The sequence below is a fragment of the Carcharodon carcharias genome, chromosome 17, assembly GCF_017639515.1.
Source record: "Carcharodon carcharias isolate sCarCar2 chromosome 17, sCarCar2.pri, whole genome shotgun sequence".
In the NCBI taxonomy this organism is placed as follows: domain Eukaryota; kingdom Metazoa; phylum Chordata; class Chondrichthyes; order Lamniformes; family Lamnidae; genus Carcharodon; species Carcharodon carcharias.
The window spans coordinates 6,823,051-6,839,099 of record NC_054483.1 but is presented as its reverse complement, the minus strand read 5'-3'; the positions used below and the strand labels follow the sequence as shown (position 1 = coordinate 6,839,099).

The 16,049-nt window shown below is 44.2% G+C and overlaps 1 protein-coding gene across 1 annotated transcript in view; it reads left to right on the top strand.

Moving 5' to 3' along the window:
- The first annotated feature begins 8,479 nt into the window (after nucleotides 1–8,479).
- The window catches only part of LOC121290024 (phytanoyl-CoA hydroxylase-interacting protein-like), a 64,472-nt gene continuing 56,902 nt past the window's right edge, over nucleotides 8,480–16,049 (top strand). Inside the window, exon 1 of the mRNA XM_041210165.1 lies at nucleotides 8,480–8,505. The gene's annotated coding sequence lies outside the window, so the exon portion shown is untranslated. The remainder of the gene's footprint in view (nucleotides 8,506–16,049) is intronic.

Sequence of the window (16,049 nt, the reverse complement as noted above, 5' to 3'; positions counted from 1 at the left end):
TGAACCACTACAGTCCCTGAGGTGAAAGTACACCCACAGTGCTGTTAGGGAGGCAGCTGCAGTATTTTGACTCAGTGACGGTGAAGGAAAGGCGATATATTTCCAAGCCAGAATGGTGAGTGGCTTCCAAGTAGTGGGTGCTCCCATGTGTCTGTTGTCCTTGTCCTTCTAGATGGTAGCAGTCGTGGGTTTGGAAGGTGCTGCCTAAAGAGCCATGGTGAGTTTCTGCAGTGCATCTGGTAGATGGTACACACACTGCTGCTACTGTGCGTCAGTGATGAGGGAGTGAATGTTCGTGGCAGGGGTGCCAATCAAGCAGGAAGCTTTGTCCTGGATGGTATCAAGCTTCTTGAGTATTATTGGAGCTGCAATTATCCAGGCAAGCAGAGAGTGTTCCATCACACTCCTAACATGTGCCTTGTAGATGCTGGACAGGCTTTGGGGAGTAAGGAGGTGAGTTACTCACCACAGGATTTCTAGCCTCTCACCTGCTGTTGTAACCACAGTATTTATATGGCTAGTCCAGCTCAGTTTCTGGTCAATGGTAACCCCCCAGGCTGTTGATAGTGGGTGATTCAGTGATGATAATGCCATTGAAGGTCAAGGGCAGATGGTTAGATTCTCTCTTGTTGGAGATGGTCATTGCCTAGCACTTGTGTGGCATGAATGTTCCTTGCTACTTGTCAGCCCAAGGCCTGGATATTGTCCAGGTTTTGTTGCATGTGGACATGAACTGCTTTAGTATCTGAGGAGTCACGAATGGTGCTGAACATTGTGCAATCATCAGTGAACATCCCCACTTCTGATATTATGATGGAAGGAAGGTCATTGATGAAGCAGCTGAATATGGTTGGGCCATCTGAAAGGAAGGCATCTCTGGTAGTGTAGCACTCCCTCAAGTACTGCACTGGAATGTCTGCCTTGATTTTTATACTCAAGTCCTAGGTTGGGACTTGAACCCACAACCTTTTGACTCGGAGCACAAGTGAGAAACATCTGAGCTGCAGCTAACACATAATGTTTTGCTCATTCAAAAAAGATGGGGGAAGGGTGGGGAAGAATGTGATTTTAAAAAAACCTGTCTTATCCACACAGCAAGAGGGTGAAAGAACATAGAGACAATAGAATCAAAATCCAGTTTTGAGTTCCCATATGCTGCAAGAAAGATAAACAGAGGTGAAAAGATGGATGAACGGATGGATAAGTGAATGACTGTTCAAGTTATTACTGTTTGTGGGACCATGTTGTGTCCAACACAGCTGCTATGCTCACCTAAGTACGGCTGGACTTCAAAGCAATTCCTTGTATTCAGAGTGCTTGTTTCTAAGACACAATAAAAGTGATAAAAGTGTTCTTTATAGTTCGCTTCTGCAGCTGCTGTTAGTTTTTAAACTTGGAGTTGTGAGCAAGATTTCAAGTAGGATTTGAGAAATGTGTTTCACAGTTTAAATATGTTGTAACGGAGGCTCCCAGAGACTTGCAATAGCAACAAGACTCACACAAACATACACAGATAGCATAAAAGCAACAGCAGGTGAGGACTAATTCCTCTGAATATTATTCTATAATGGTTTAGTTCCCAAGATCAGAAAGTATTTGTATTTATTTAACTTAAATTACCAACATCCAGCCAAAAAGAACATTATAGAGTCATGTACCTTTAAAAAAACAAATGTACACAATTTATAGGCAGCAAATTATCTTAGTAACATAATGCTTCCAAAAAGAACCCTACAATGCTGGTGCCACCAGAAGAGGGTTTTCGCATTCGGATACTATTAACAAGTATAATGTAGTATTTGTTTTGGAGTTTTGTTGATTCCAGCTGTACTGCAATTTGCAGTTTCTGTGCAGGAGAAGGAAATGGTGGACCATGTCAGATGGTTCCCTGACCAAACTGTTAAAGTCATCTCCAGAACTTACAAACAAGCACTAAGGCGCCGTTTGACTGGTGGGGAGAAGGCCCTTCCCTGTCAGGCTGTTCTTGCACACCAAGAGTCTCATCCCCCTCCCCACATTGCCCTCAAGGTGGCTGCAGTGGAGAAGAGACTGTCGCCCACCTCCTTCTGGAACGTGCCTTTGCAAAACAGGTCTGGCAAGAGAGGCAATGGCTTTTGTTGAGGTTCATCCCGAGCAGCTTTGTAACACCGGACTCAGTGCTCCATGGGCTGTTCCCAGGAATGCACACTGAGATAAACATCAACTGCAGCTGGAGGACCATCAACTAAGTGAAAGATGCTCCTTGGTCTGTTTGAAATCTGCTGTTCTTCCGGACTAAAGTGCCGTCAATGACCAAGTGATGCAGACTGGAACACTCCAAGGTCCTTGCTGAGGGACGTACTGAAGCTTGAGGCAGCCGCTACAAATACTCAATGGGGAATGGCCACTAAGGCCCTCCCACTACAGTACAATGAGGGGCTAAAACCCACAAACTGCATGCACCAAAGAATGTTAGACATGAAATATAACCTGTAATGGCAAGTGTAGTAAGGCAGCTCATTTACTGTACTGAAAGAAATTGAGCTGTATTGCACTTTATGTAATGCGGAATTTGAACTGTTCTGCAATGTAAATTAACACATTTTATGAATAAAATATATTTTTGGTGGAAGAAAAATTGTAATTTGTGTCATGTTAATGTTGATGTGGAGAATATAGGCACTGTGACTGACCATCAGTTGTGTCATGACTGTCTTTGTCTGCTGCCCCTTAATCCGCCTCCCCAAGGTTATATCCTTTCCCACTAATGCCAGTCCCCTCCAGTACTTCACCCCAGTGCCATACCGCTCACAATATCCTCGCCAGCTACACTCCAAGTTTGGAAGGGCAGAATCTAAAATTGTACCGCCGTGTTATTTTCACTCTTCAACGTTTCACAATGCACCAATTCCTCCTTTGGTGCTGCTTCATTTGATAAGTGAACACAGTGTGAAAACTTCACCCAACATCACATTTTACTAAAATCCTGATGACTGCCTTGCATTTGTTCTGTGTGTGCAGTGATTCACAGACCTGTCATACAAATATTAACCTTCTCTTTTCTACCAATTTTCTCCTACGGAAGCATTAATTCTTTGGTTGGGGAGAGTTTCATAGATACTAGGTGTTCTCCAGTACATGATCCAAGTGGCTATTCTTCACCGGTGAGCCTAGATTGTGAGGCTAATGTCTGCAGCTAGCATCACACACTGAAATATTTCCAGAGCGGAATAACAAAGCTACATAATTTATCATTGGTTATGGTTTCAGCATTGCCTGATCCAATCTGTTACTCCTTGCTTTCACTTTTTGAATCATATTGTATTCATCAGTTTGCTCGGTATTGTGTTGTGGCTCCATGGGCTGCCACTATCCATCTCTAGCTCCTGACACATTTTTCTCAACACAGGTCCCTTAATCATGGGACCTGCTTTGTGAGTATTTCTCATTTACTCAGTGACTGCCACAATCTATAAATCAGAAGTTGCTGGTTTTTTTTCTGTTTCTGTTCCAGACCGCTGATGGCCAGCTCCAGAATCAATGCCTGTGTGTTATCCAAGGAGTTAGGTTTCCTACTGGCAACAGTAAATCAGGGACTCATACTCAACTGAAACTTAAACATGGTCAGAAGAGATGAGTTGCATCCATCCCAAATGTCGTTGCCATGGATAAGGCAATGGTGAAAGGTATGGCAACACTTTGGCCGATCAGAGTCTACTTGCTAACCAATCAGCACCTTTTTCAGCTGTAGTATAAATTGTTGTGATTGATTTGCTATTTGCTATTCTTGCACTTGTCCTGATAAGTGCAAGATGAAAAACTTTCACAACATTTTCAACAATATTTGAATTCTTCTTTGCTCCTCTCAACTCTGTCTTCCATTCACCATCTTTCTCCTTTTCCCTTTCTACCCTACCTTGCAGTGCCATTTGCAAGTCTTACTCCCTTCCTTCCCAATGAGCTGGGAATTATCAGCATTAAAATATGCGTAAAGTCATAATCTGAAGACAGGAAAGCAAGAAATTGCAACTTTTGGCTTGTGTATCCCACCGAAGGCAAGAGATTTGGTAGCATAACTCTGTGTCAACTGCATTACTTTGATGACCTTTACTTTGCAGACATGACATTTATCCTCTAGTTTAATGTGTGTTGGCTGTGGCTCAGTAGGTAGCACCTTTGCCTTTGAATTAGAAGGCTTTGGATTCAAAAATCAAGCTGATACTCAAGTCCAGTACTGAGGGAGTGCTGCACTGTCAAAGATGCTGTCTTTTGGATGAGACTTTAAACCAAGACCCCTCTACCCCCTCAAGTGCATGTAAAATATCCCATGACACCATATTGAAGAAGAGCAGGGAATTTGGTAAGAACATGAGTTCAGAACCACAGTAGAAATATTGATATGGGAAACCTTCCTTCTGTGTTTACAATGTGATAACTTCCATGAAAGATACCCATTATGCATTAAGTGTAACACAATGATAAGCTTGTTCTTTACAAACAGGTAAATGTTTTGTGACATGGATCATGCGACAATAAAATACCAACAGTAGTGTAGTTTGAACCTCGTCATCAAGGATTATTTTTCATGGGAGCATAGAGAATTTAAAGCACATATGGAGACCATTTGGCCCATCTGTAGCATTCTCCCTGAAGTGTTGAATGTTGCTGATGCTTCTCTGTGCAGCAGGTGCTCTTTTCCCCCCCAAGTGGCTACTCTTACTGTCTGAACCTGTGGGCTGTTTGACCTTGTGAGAAGCAGAGAAAAGTCTTTCTTGGTGAGGAGGTTCAGCCAGATCTCCTGTTCACTGACCAAGGGGTGCAGCTGGAGTCAACACAACCCCACAAGTGTAGCACCCCACCACAACTTGTGTCATACAACAGTAGGCTGTGCCCTTTTCCAGTAGCTCCCAAGGATGATCCAAAACAGCACCAGTCTGTAATCAACTCTCTTTCACATTTTGTGCTTTAGTGATGCTTTCAATCATGCCACTTTTTCACATGACATGTATGCCAGGTGACTCATAATTTGCGACTAATAAAGGAAAAAGGAGAAACACAAATGAAGAGAGATTGCCATCTGTTTCAAAGAGGGTCCCATATCAGAGAGAGAGCCGTGCAACACAGGAAGCAGGCTAAAATAAGCAGAGGCAACAGTGGAAGCTGGAAACCAAGATAATAATACATCAAAATATACTTTAAATAAGAAGAGGTGGAGGTGCATGCATGAGCAACCTGGAGTAATTACAGGGCAGGAACATTTAACTATAAACCACCACACTTAACCCAGGCGTGTGCGCAATAAAGATTGGCATTTGAGCTGTCAGCACTATTGTCACTATAACAGCTTGCGATCATCAGCCCTTGACAAGATGATCAAGCTGTTCTTCACTGCACCAACCTGTGTACTGCTGAGAAATTCAGATTGGGATGGTCCCAGGTTCTAATCCTGTGTTGAATTGGTCGATGTCAGCCAGGAGAGAAAAATAGGAACAGAAGGCCATTCAGTCCCTCAAGCCTGTTCTTCCATTCAATGAGATCATGGTTGATATATACCTTAACTCTATCCATTCACCTTTGCTCATTAGTGTTTTATTGCTTTGTCTACTGAAAATCTAGCAATCTTAAAATTATAGTTAAAAGTAAAAAATTGCGGATGCTGGAAATCCAAAACAAAAACAAAAATACCTGGAAAAACTCAGTAATAAAATTATAGTTATTAATTGAGCTAGCATCTAATGCTTTTTTGTGGGAGATCCACAATTCTACTATCCTTTGTGACAAGAGATGTTTCCAAACTCCTCTCTTGAATGCTCTGGTTTGATGTCTTGGTGTCTTCTTGTCCTAGACTTCCTCACCATTGGATAAAGTTTTCATTATCTACCCTATCAATTCCTTTCAAGATCATAAAAACCTCAATTAAATCACCTTTAAATCTTATATTCCAGGGAATACAAGCCTAGTTTATGTAATCTCGCCTTAAAAATTAGTCCTTGGAGCCCTGGTAACATGCTGGTGAATCTGTCCTGCACTCCTTCTAAGGCCAGTATATTCTTTCTAAGGTGCAGTGCTCAGGACTATACTCAGTACTCTAGATGTGGTCTCAAAAGAGCTTAGCAAAACTTTTTTAAAAATTCTTTGATTGATGTGCATGTTGCTGCCAAGGTCAGCATTTCTTACCCATCCCTAACTGCCCTTGAACTGAGTGGCTTGCTCGGCCATTTCAGAGGGCAGCTAAGAGGCAACCGCATTGCTGTGGGTCTGGAGTCACATGTAGGTCAGACCAGGTAAGGACGGCAGATTTCCTTTCCCTAAAGGGCATTGGTGAACCAGATGGGTTTTTACAACAATTTGATGATAGTTTCATGGTCACCATTGCTAAGACTGACTTTTGATTTCCATTCCAGATTTTATTAATAGAATTTAAACTCCACCAGCTGCCATGGCAGATTTGAACGCCTGTCCCCAGAGCATTGAGCTGGGTCTCTAGATTACTAGCTCAGTGACATTCCTACTATGCCACCATCTATCTCCCCCTTTGAAATATAGCCTTCTAATTATAAAAGCTAACACTTCATTAGTTGTATTGATTTTTTTTTGTTCCTGAAGGGCAATGTGCTGTCTGGCTATATATTTGAGAAGAGGACGAGTCTGGAAAAACCAAATGAAAAAAGGTACCTGTATCAACCGTCATGCTGAAATATGACTTGGAGAAACCCAAAGATTTATTACCAAATTGTACCCAAATGAAAAATGTCCCATGTTCCTTTAAGAATGGTGCTGACCTTCTTTCATCATCAGATGTGTCCTCACCATGTTAAACATTTGGTGATGTCCATTCTCCCCTGTAGCTAAATATCCCTCATGATGGAGGGATGTGAAAGGGCTGGGTTTTCAGCAGAGTGACTCTACTGTGGGGGAGAGATGGCTGTGAAGGAGATCTACAGATTATATCTACTGGTTGCCTGTATGTGCAGTTTTCAAGGGATCCAAATTCCCTTTTGTGAGTCTTCCTTCCCTGCTGAAATAGTGCTCGTTCATGTTACATAGTGGTTGCCCCCAGAAACACATATAATCTGTAACAAAGCAATAGGCTATTCAGTCCAACCAGCCTATTGCTCAAGCTTTTAATTCAGCCAATCCTCTTCCCAGTCTAGTGAGTTCTTCCTACCTTGCCTCATATTCCTCTTTTTCATTCTCTCCTGTATAAGCATCAAGCCCCTTCTTCAATGCTTCACTGCTGTCAGCTTCATCAGCTGCAAGTGACAGTGAGTTACTCCTCCTAAGTTCTTTATTTGATCTGCCAGTAGCTATCATATTCATGGGACCACCTCTTCTGGATTTACCCACAAGTGAAAAGAATCTCTCCACATCTATTCTGTTGAAGCCCTTCCTAATCTTTAAAGACGGCTATCTTTGAAGGTGGCAGGACAGGATGAGTGTGCGGTTAATAAAGCAAATGGGATTCTTGGTTTTATAAATAGAGGCAGAGGTTACAAAAGCCAGGAAGTTCTAGTGAACCTTTATAAAACACTGGTTGGACCTCAACTGGAGTATTGTGTTCAATTCTGGGCAGCGCACTTTAAGGAAAGATGTGAAGGCTTTAAAGAACAGATTTACAAGAATGGTTCCAGGCATGATAGATTCATCTATGAGGATAGATTGGAAAAGAGAATGTTGAGAGGAGATTTGATAGAGGCCTTCAAAATCATGAGGGGTCCGGACAGAGTAGATAGGGTGAAACTATTCCCATTGGTCAAAGAGTCAAGGGGGGACACACACTTACAGTGACTGGCAAAAGAACCAGAGGTGACATGAGCAAGCGTTTAGGACCTGGAATACATTACTCTTTCAAAAGGGAATAGAATGATTATCTTAAGAGAAAAGATTTGCAAGGCTACATGGGAAAAAGCAGAGGTGTTGGACTCGTTAAATTGCTCTCACAGAAAGCTGTCATGAGCATGATGGGTCGAATGGTCTCATTTTTGTCCTGCAATCATGATTCTAGGTCTCCTCTCAGCCTTCTTTTTTCTAGAGAACGCAGCTCCAACTTGGGTGAAGTTTAAGATATGGGTGTAGCAAAAGGGAGAACAATTTATAAATAAAATCATTCCTTACTTAATAGTGTCACTCCTATTGCAACCAACTGTTAAAGCAGCTAATGAATTGACCCTTTGTTTGTTGCACACAGCCTGCACTCACAGGGCTCGGCACAGCCTAAGAATGGTGTGTCGTCTTTAATTGGGGGGTGTGTACCTGGACTGTTCAGGATTCTCTAGAGACTGCACGAGTGTGGGGATTATGCAGCGATTTGACGTAAGATCAGCTGTTGCTGGGAGGCAGCTCCAGCGAGAACAGAGCAGCGTCTGAGGCGAAGGCAGAAGAAGGGAAAAAGATGCAGCTGGAATAAGCTCAGCCATCGCAGCCCCCCTCCCCCTCCCTCCCCCCCAAAAAAAGCCCCTCCCCAAAATTACAGCTTTGCAACTTAACGCCAGGCGAGACTGAAGGATTCAGAAGCCACAGTTTCAGGTGGGTGCACTGTCCGATCTTTTGCAGAGCCGGTTGAATGGATGCATTCATTCCAAGGTAGGAAGGCTGCCGGGGACCAAGGCTGTTATGCAATTTAACACTCAGTCTCTTTAGGAGGAGGAGACTGAGGAGAGTTGGGGTGGGTGGGGGGGTCCATCTGCAATATAGCTCCAGCCCTAAACACACAGAGGGTATTCCTGAGCACACAGCCAGTTATTCTGGGGGAGCGCATCGAACGGGGCAAATCACCCTCTTCCCCAGACGCTGGGGGTTCCTGTAAATGCAGCAAGATAAACAGATGTAGCAATGGGCAAGAGGCATCGTCTGCCGGTGTGTCCCACGTTCTGTGTCCAGCTCCTGGTGCTGACTGGAGAGAAGGTGCTTAACCGGTTCAGCACCATGGACAACGCAGCGGCGGGGTCGGGAGCCGGCGGGCGGGGGAATGGGGGTCTCACTCCAGGTTTACAAAGCGTGTATCCACCCCGTCCCACAACACTCACTCGTTCCTTTAAAAGATTTAAGATTTGCACGCACACATTCTGGGAATGGTTCCACTCCGATCAGGGAGGGAATTTGGGGATGTATAAAATTCCTCCAAAACGAAAGAGGAGTAACTGCTTGTTCCTGCTGATAGATATCTGTACCTGTGAAAATTAGAATTGTCCTTTTCAGGTTTCATTCATTTATCGTTTTTTTTGTGGCTGCTTTTTTTGGAATTGTGTATGTGTACCGGGAGTATTAGATTCAGCAGAAAGTCTAAGCCCCCAAACCTCTGTGCCAGGGTACCATGTCTCTGCCAGCCTCTCTCAGTTAGACTGCATGCCATTTGCCTACTACTCAACGACCAGGCGAGACGTCCAAACCCATCCTATTTGGAAAGAAAGGATAGACTTCCACCCAGTCTGCCTGATTTGAGATTGCCTCTTCAGTTAAGTAGCCCTCTTGCACTATCCACAGGTCTATCCATTGCACTATCCATTCACAGCCATGGGAGTGTCACATGTTCCCACCATTCATCTCCTTTAGCACCGTGAGCTACTAATCTTGCAGAAATGTTCCCTCAATTGTTTCTCTGTAGTGCCCAATCAAATACAACAGAATTATCCGCTCATAGCTGAGCTAGCAGCCTGGGCACCCCCATTAGCCTCAGCAATTCTATGGTTGAGAGTGAGGAGTGTTGAGTCAGGCACATGTGATCCCTACTGGAAAGCACACATATTGTGGATGCTGGTTGATGCTGCCCAAAGTGGAACCATCTCCCTTGGGCTGACTGGCATCAAATTCATAGAAAGATCACTAGGATGAAACAACGAGGCCCTATGGAACTGTGCTCTGTCTGCAACAAAGGAGACAGGCAAGGGTAATCCTCCTGGAAGATGAGCAGACACGATGTTGGCTTGTCAGGCCAAAGGGCTAGCAAAATATTTCATATTCAAAAATATGTCATGCGACTTTAAGAATATTCGAGATCATCACACCAGCTGCTGAGAGGCTGTATCAGTTATGTATGCACACACACACACACACACTAACATGCACACGTTAACATATACACATTAACACATACTAACATATTCTGACACACAAGCAAACTATCCCTCTCATACACGCACATTAACACTCAAACACAAGGCACAAACACATTAACACTTTCTAACACACTGGTACAGATACATTATCACACTCTGCTACACATATTAATACACATATTCACACTAACACACACACAATCACACATATGAATATCACCAATTGAACAGATTGGGTGACATTTGAACTTTCATTTCCTTCACTAGACATGCACTAGTGGCACCAGAATTGTGTGCGATAACACATCTAACACAAATACAGCTTAGGTTCATGCGCAATCAGCTAAAACCAAATCTGTGTTAGTTAGAATAAAATGGCTGAATGAAGCATTATACAGGGCATTCACCTCAGTACCCACTTCTCTGGCCCATGTTCAATCAGATGGCTGTCAGTGTAAATGGTGACTTGTGTCTAACCCTGCCCTTTCACTAACCATTGCCTCTCCACACACTACCCACGTTCTATTCGCATGGCAAATATTATTGGAATGGACCAGAGTACTTTTGTGGCTGTCACGGTTTTTCTGTTACCATGGGAACCCCAGCGTGGGATGTGGAAGTCACTAACAGCATTCATCCTGACAAGAATAAACTGGTTTTTCTGGATTGCTTTCTATCTGAGCATCAGAGAACTGGTCTGGTGACGGAAGAAGAACAAGTTGCATTGTTGTGGTGCCTTTTTTAACACAGAAAATATTCCAATGTTTTTCAGGGGTGGGAGGGGAGGGAGACAAAAGGAATGAAGAGGCGGACAGAGCTCATGAGTTAGAGTAGCATGTGAGAGCCTTGTCAAAAATGTCACATCTTAAAGAAGGGTTTTTAAAGAGGGAGAGAGCAGTAGGGAGGCAGAGAGATTTACGGATGGCGTCCCAAGGAATATGAGCAAGGAAACTGAATGTTCTGCCTCCAATGATGGGCTAAAAGAAGGGAGGAAATACCAGAGGCTAGAGTTGGTTAGGGACGAGGCAGGGAATGTAGGGACGGGGGAGAGATAGGATGGGATGAGGTCATGGAGGGGATCCAAGGTGAATGCGAGGATTCAATTCAATGCTTTTGAGACACTGGAAGAACATGAGTTATGGACAAGCAGGACAGGATACAGGCACCTGGTTCAGAAATAATTGAGGTTTATGGAGGTTGCAAGTTCAGCCAAGAGCAGCTTAGATATATTGAGTTCAGTGGTGACAAAGCATGGAGAATGGTTTCAGCAGCAGTGGGGGCTGAAGGACGAATGGGGCCACCGTGAGCTTTGAAGAGCTTTCAAAGTCTGCAGCCTCTATCCAAAGTTGTGAAATGTAATGAAGTCATAATCACACCAAAGATACTCACGCTCGCGTCTGTCCAGAGCCCAGGGCATGAAATACTTGAGAGAATGACCATGGAATACATTCTCTTGTCATTTTTCAGTCAGTCAGTGCCGACTGCACACCACAGCATAAACACTCTACAAACCACTACATATGGTGTACCATTGAGCAGAGAAAGAGAAATTTGCACATATATAGTAACATTCACAACCTCAGGGTGACCCAAAGCACTTTACAGCCAATGAAGTATTTCAGAAGTACAGCCCATGTTCTAATGCAGGGAATGCAGCAGTCAGTTTGTGCACAGCAAGATCCCACAAACTGCAACAACTAGATAATCTGTTTCTTCAGGAGTTTGGCAAAGGAAAAATATTGGCCCGGTCACTGGTGAGAACTCCACTGTCAATCTTCAAATACTGCTGTGGGATCTTTTACCAAGGGCAGACAAGGCCTCTATTTTACTTCCCAACCTGAAAGACAGCATGTCTGACAGTGCAGAGCTCCCTCACTACTGCACTGAAGTATTAGCTAGATTGAATGCCAAAGTCTCTGGAGATTTTAAAATTCATTCTTGTGACATAGGGATTGCTCGTATGGCCAGTATTTGTCGTCCATTTCTAATTGCCCAATGATGTGCTGCCTTTTCGAATTACTGCAGTCCATATGGTGTAATTACACCCATGGTACTGTTAGGAAGGGAGTACCAGGATTTTGACTCAGTGACAGTGAAAGAATAGAAAGAGGTCCAGGTCAGGATGGTGCTTGGCTTGGAGGGGAATTTGGTGTTCCCATGCATCTGCTGCCCTTGTCCTTCTAGGTTGTAGAGGTTGCAGGTTTGGAAGGTGCTGTGAAAGGAGCCTTGGTGAGTTCCTGCAGTGCACCTTGTGGATGGTACACACACTGCTGCTACTGTGCATCGGTAATGGAGGGAGTGAAAGCTTAAGGTGGTGGATGGGATGCCACTTTGTTCTGGATGCTGTTGAACTTCTTGAGTATTGTTGGGGTCGCACTCATCCAGGCAAGTGGAGAGAACTCCATCACAATCTTTTGCCTTGTAGATGGACAGGCTTTGGGTAGAGAGGAGTTGAGTCACTTGCCATAGAATATCCAGCCTTTGGCCCAGTTAAGTTTCTGGTAAATGGTGATGGCTTTAAAATGACAATGGCATTGGATGTCAATGGAAAGTGGCTAGACTGTCTCTTGTTGGAGATGGTCATTGCCCTGCATTTGTGTGGTGTAAATGTTACTTGCCACTGATCAGAGTGCCACTTGAATCAATGACCTTCTGACTCAAAAGCAAGAGTGCTGCTATGTACGTAATGGCGCATTGAACAGAATGAGAGTCTGGTGGTGTGGTGGGTAGCACAACTGACAGAAGGGAGCCAGTATAAGGCCTTTATACTCCAGTAAGGAGTTTAGCCTGAGTACTGAACAGCAGAGACCTGTGCAAACACTGCCTGAGTTAAAAGCAAAGCAAAAAGTTACTCTCTTTAAAGATCCTGAGTGACATAGCCTCCAATCTTCTCTGTACAGCTGCAATGGAACAGCTGACATCTTTCTGATGATCTCTTTCACTGGGGAGACATATGGGACACCATCTATTGCTGTAAAGATGTTTACAATGACAGAGCAATTGGAATTGCTTATTAGCCATTCCTGAAAATCAAGAGTCACAAAGTCAAACTGTAACAATGTATTATATAAGTCGACCTCTGAAGCCTTGAAAAATCCCTTTAAAACTGGGTCGACTGATATACTGAGCATAAAAGTGAAATGCAGGCATGGGTGGTCGTCATTTTTCACTTCACAGGGTCTGCTCTGTGTGGGCATGTCTTAAACTACCGCACATCCTCACAATACAGCCCATATCGCCTGCTCAATCCCTTACACCCAGTTATAAGTCACTGGTAAGTAAAACATGCGTTTGTACTGTGATAATTTGAGGCTCAATACTAATGTCAGTATAGCATGTTGCTAATGTAAAGGTTGGATGAGGGAACGTGGTAGGGTTGAGTATATGCAAAAATATGATTTTTGGGCCTGACTGGGTCGACTTATACACCACGGTCTATGGTACTCCTTTTCATTCCCAGACTGAGCTTTGAAGTCTGCCAAAGGCTACACCTGCTTTGACAATTCTTGCACGTGTCTTGTCATCAATATATACAACTCACAGAGTATCCTCCAGAGATAAGTGAACTTATCTGCTGCTGACAGGTTCTGGTCAAGGAGTGAGACCTTGGGCTTAAGATAGGGCTTTCTGGGAGCAGGCTTGGGTATTAATTCAGTTTCTTCCTGCTCATTGTGAGATTGAAGTCATCGCATGCATTGGAGAACAAGTGAATGTTACATTGCCTGTCCAGCTCTGAGCCAGCAGCTAATGTACAGTCATCAGCAAACAGGAAATTGCAAAGTATGCCCTTGGAGACCTTTGTCTTTGTCTCAGTCATCTGAGATTGAGTAGCTTCCTGTCCATGTGACATCTACAGGACTTACTTCAATGACAAGTCACCTCTATCCAAGCACAATGCCTACCAAAACATCTGCAGGATGTTCACTGCAGATTTAGAGAGAAAGCAGTCAAACTCCAGTCATATACATACCACAAAGATCTGAAGTATCACCTTCAGAGGGTTTGGAAGCAGGTGCCCAGGGAAGTGAATTCCTGGAGTTGGGACCCGAGGGCCTGGCAACATCGCTACAAGAAATTTAATGACCTCACCAGGGTGGTCAAGGTCAGTTAATGCATCTTCACATGACATCACCGCCTGTCACACCACCAAGCTCTCATTCTGTTCAATGCACCATACCGCCATCACTTATCCAGTAGCACACTCTGGCACTCAGGATCACGAAGGTATTCCAACTCACCCTCACATACTTACCAATTTTGCCAGCCCCACCAATGTTGTCAGCTGCACCCCACCTACCCACCACCCCCTCGACTCCCCACCACCATGATGTGCAAGATGCTGATGGTGTCACCACGGACCTTTTGCTTTCCAGAGCCCCTGGAGGAGGAGAGAGAACAAGAGCACAGCGCTGATGAAGAGACCCCGTCACTTGATCTGACAGCTACAGCTATCAGCTCCGATACTGGCACTGACCTAAAAAGTGAAAGTAGAGTTGGGATCAGCACATGATGAGTCACCAGGCACGAGTGCAGCCAGGTCAGGAGTAATGGATGGTTCGTGTACCAACTCACCAGAGGGCAACAGGTCACAGACTGCTGTAGAGGACTCAGATGAGGACTTTGATGGGGTGGCATCCGGTAGAACGTTGATGGGCATGCACACTGAGGTGCTGGGTACATTGGCTGCCCTGTTAGAAAGCCTTTTGCCACTGTCAAGGATCAAGAAGGAGTCAATCTTCCATCTTGACAGAGGGCATGGCGCAGAGCTTGCCATTTCTGTGGCCTCTGCTCCATCTCCCTGCAGCCCCGCTACCCTACTGCAGCCTTGGTGAGGACAGGTCACCCATTCCTCTGCCCAACCCATGAGGATGGAGCAACGCTCACTGCCAAATCCACCGGAACTCCAAAAACATTTTCAGACACCTCGAATTAGCGCTTTTTCAAAGTAGCCTTCCCGGCAAGATGGGTGCCTACGCCTTTAAATAATGCCAGCGCTGGTCCCCTTTTACAGCCAAACACTTGATCTTTGGTGATGTGAATCTCTCTAGTGGCCCCAACTTGGAAAATGAGCGTCTCATGAATCAATTGGGCTGTGCGACATTGTGACCTGTCCTGTTGCTTGCAACGCTCACATGGGATGCCTGTGTGAGCACATCCTTTTCAAGATAATTTTAAGGGCAAGGATAGGAGTATTTCTCCAGGATACTCTGGACAAGACCAGCTGTGTTTCAAGGACTGCCAAATACCTGCAGCTCTTTATCTAAAGAAGCGCAATAATTTAACAAAAGAGTTCAGTGTGAGCTAACCTGTGAGGGTGTTGTTGCATAATTTAGTATTATGAGTCAGCATTAAGAACATTATTTACTCAGTCAGGTGAGACCCCCAACAATTTGAACTATTAATCCGTCCATGGACAAATCTCAGAATCTGCAAAAACATTAAGCGATCAAAAAAAAACCTTTCTTATTTCGTGCTCGCAACAGTCTTTCATATCTCTTCTGGGAGAGTAAAGTATTGCTTTAACTTCATACTGAACTATCAATTGAAGAAGATTGATCACAATTTGATTGTTCAGACCTGAAATTTGGCTCCCCATAATTTTGGCACTATGGGAGCCATTTAGCATTCAAATACTATCTGTGCCCCATGTGTGCACTTATAGTATGGGCCGTGCCGGATGCCTGTATAGGGAAGATCAGTCGTGCCAGGGCTGGGAAGGATGCAGAGTAGGCAGTTCAGCATGGTCAGTCAGCGTGTACTGCCATGTTCAACCTCGATGCTCCAGCTAACGTTCTGCCTTACCTTGCACAGCTGAACATGTGTTCAGCAGCAGGAAAGCCCCCTTCGCACCAATGCCTTTTAATAGGATCATCAATTATTCAGGCAATGTCTCCTGTAAAATTGAATCGCTGTGCACAGCCAACATTTAAAACAATACAACGTACTTATTGAATCCAGGAAAAGGCCTGTGCAGTACCACCCAGGCTACTGCATGGCTGCACACATTCACAACTT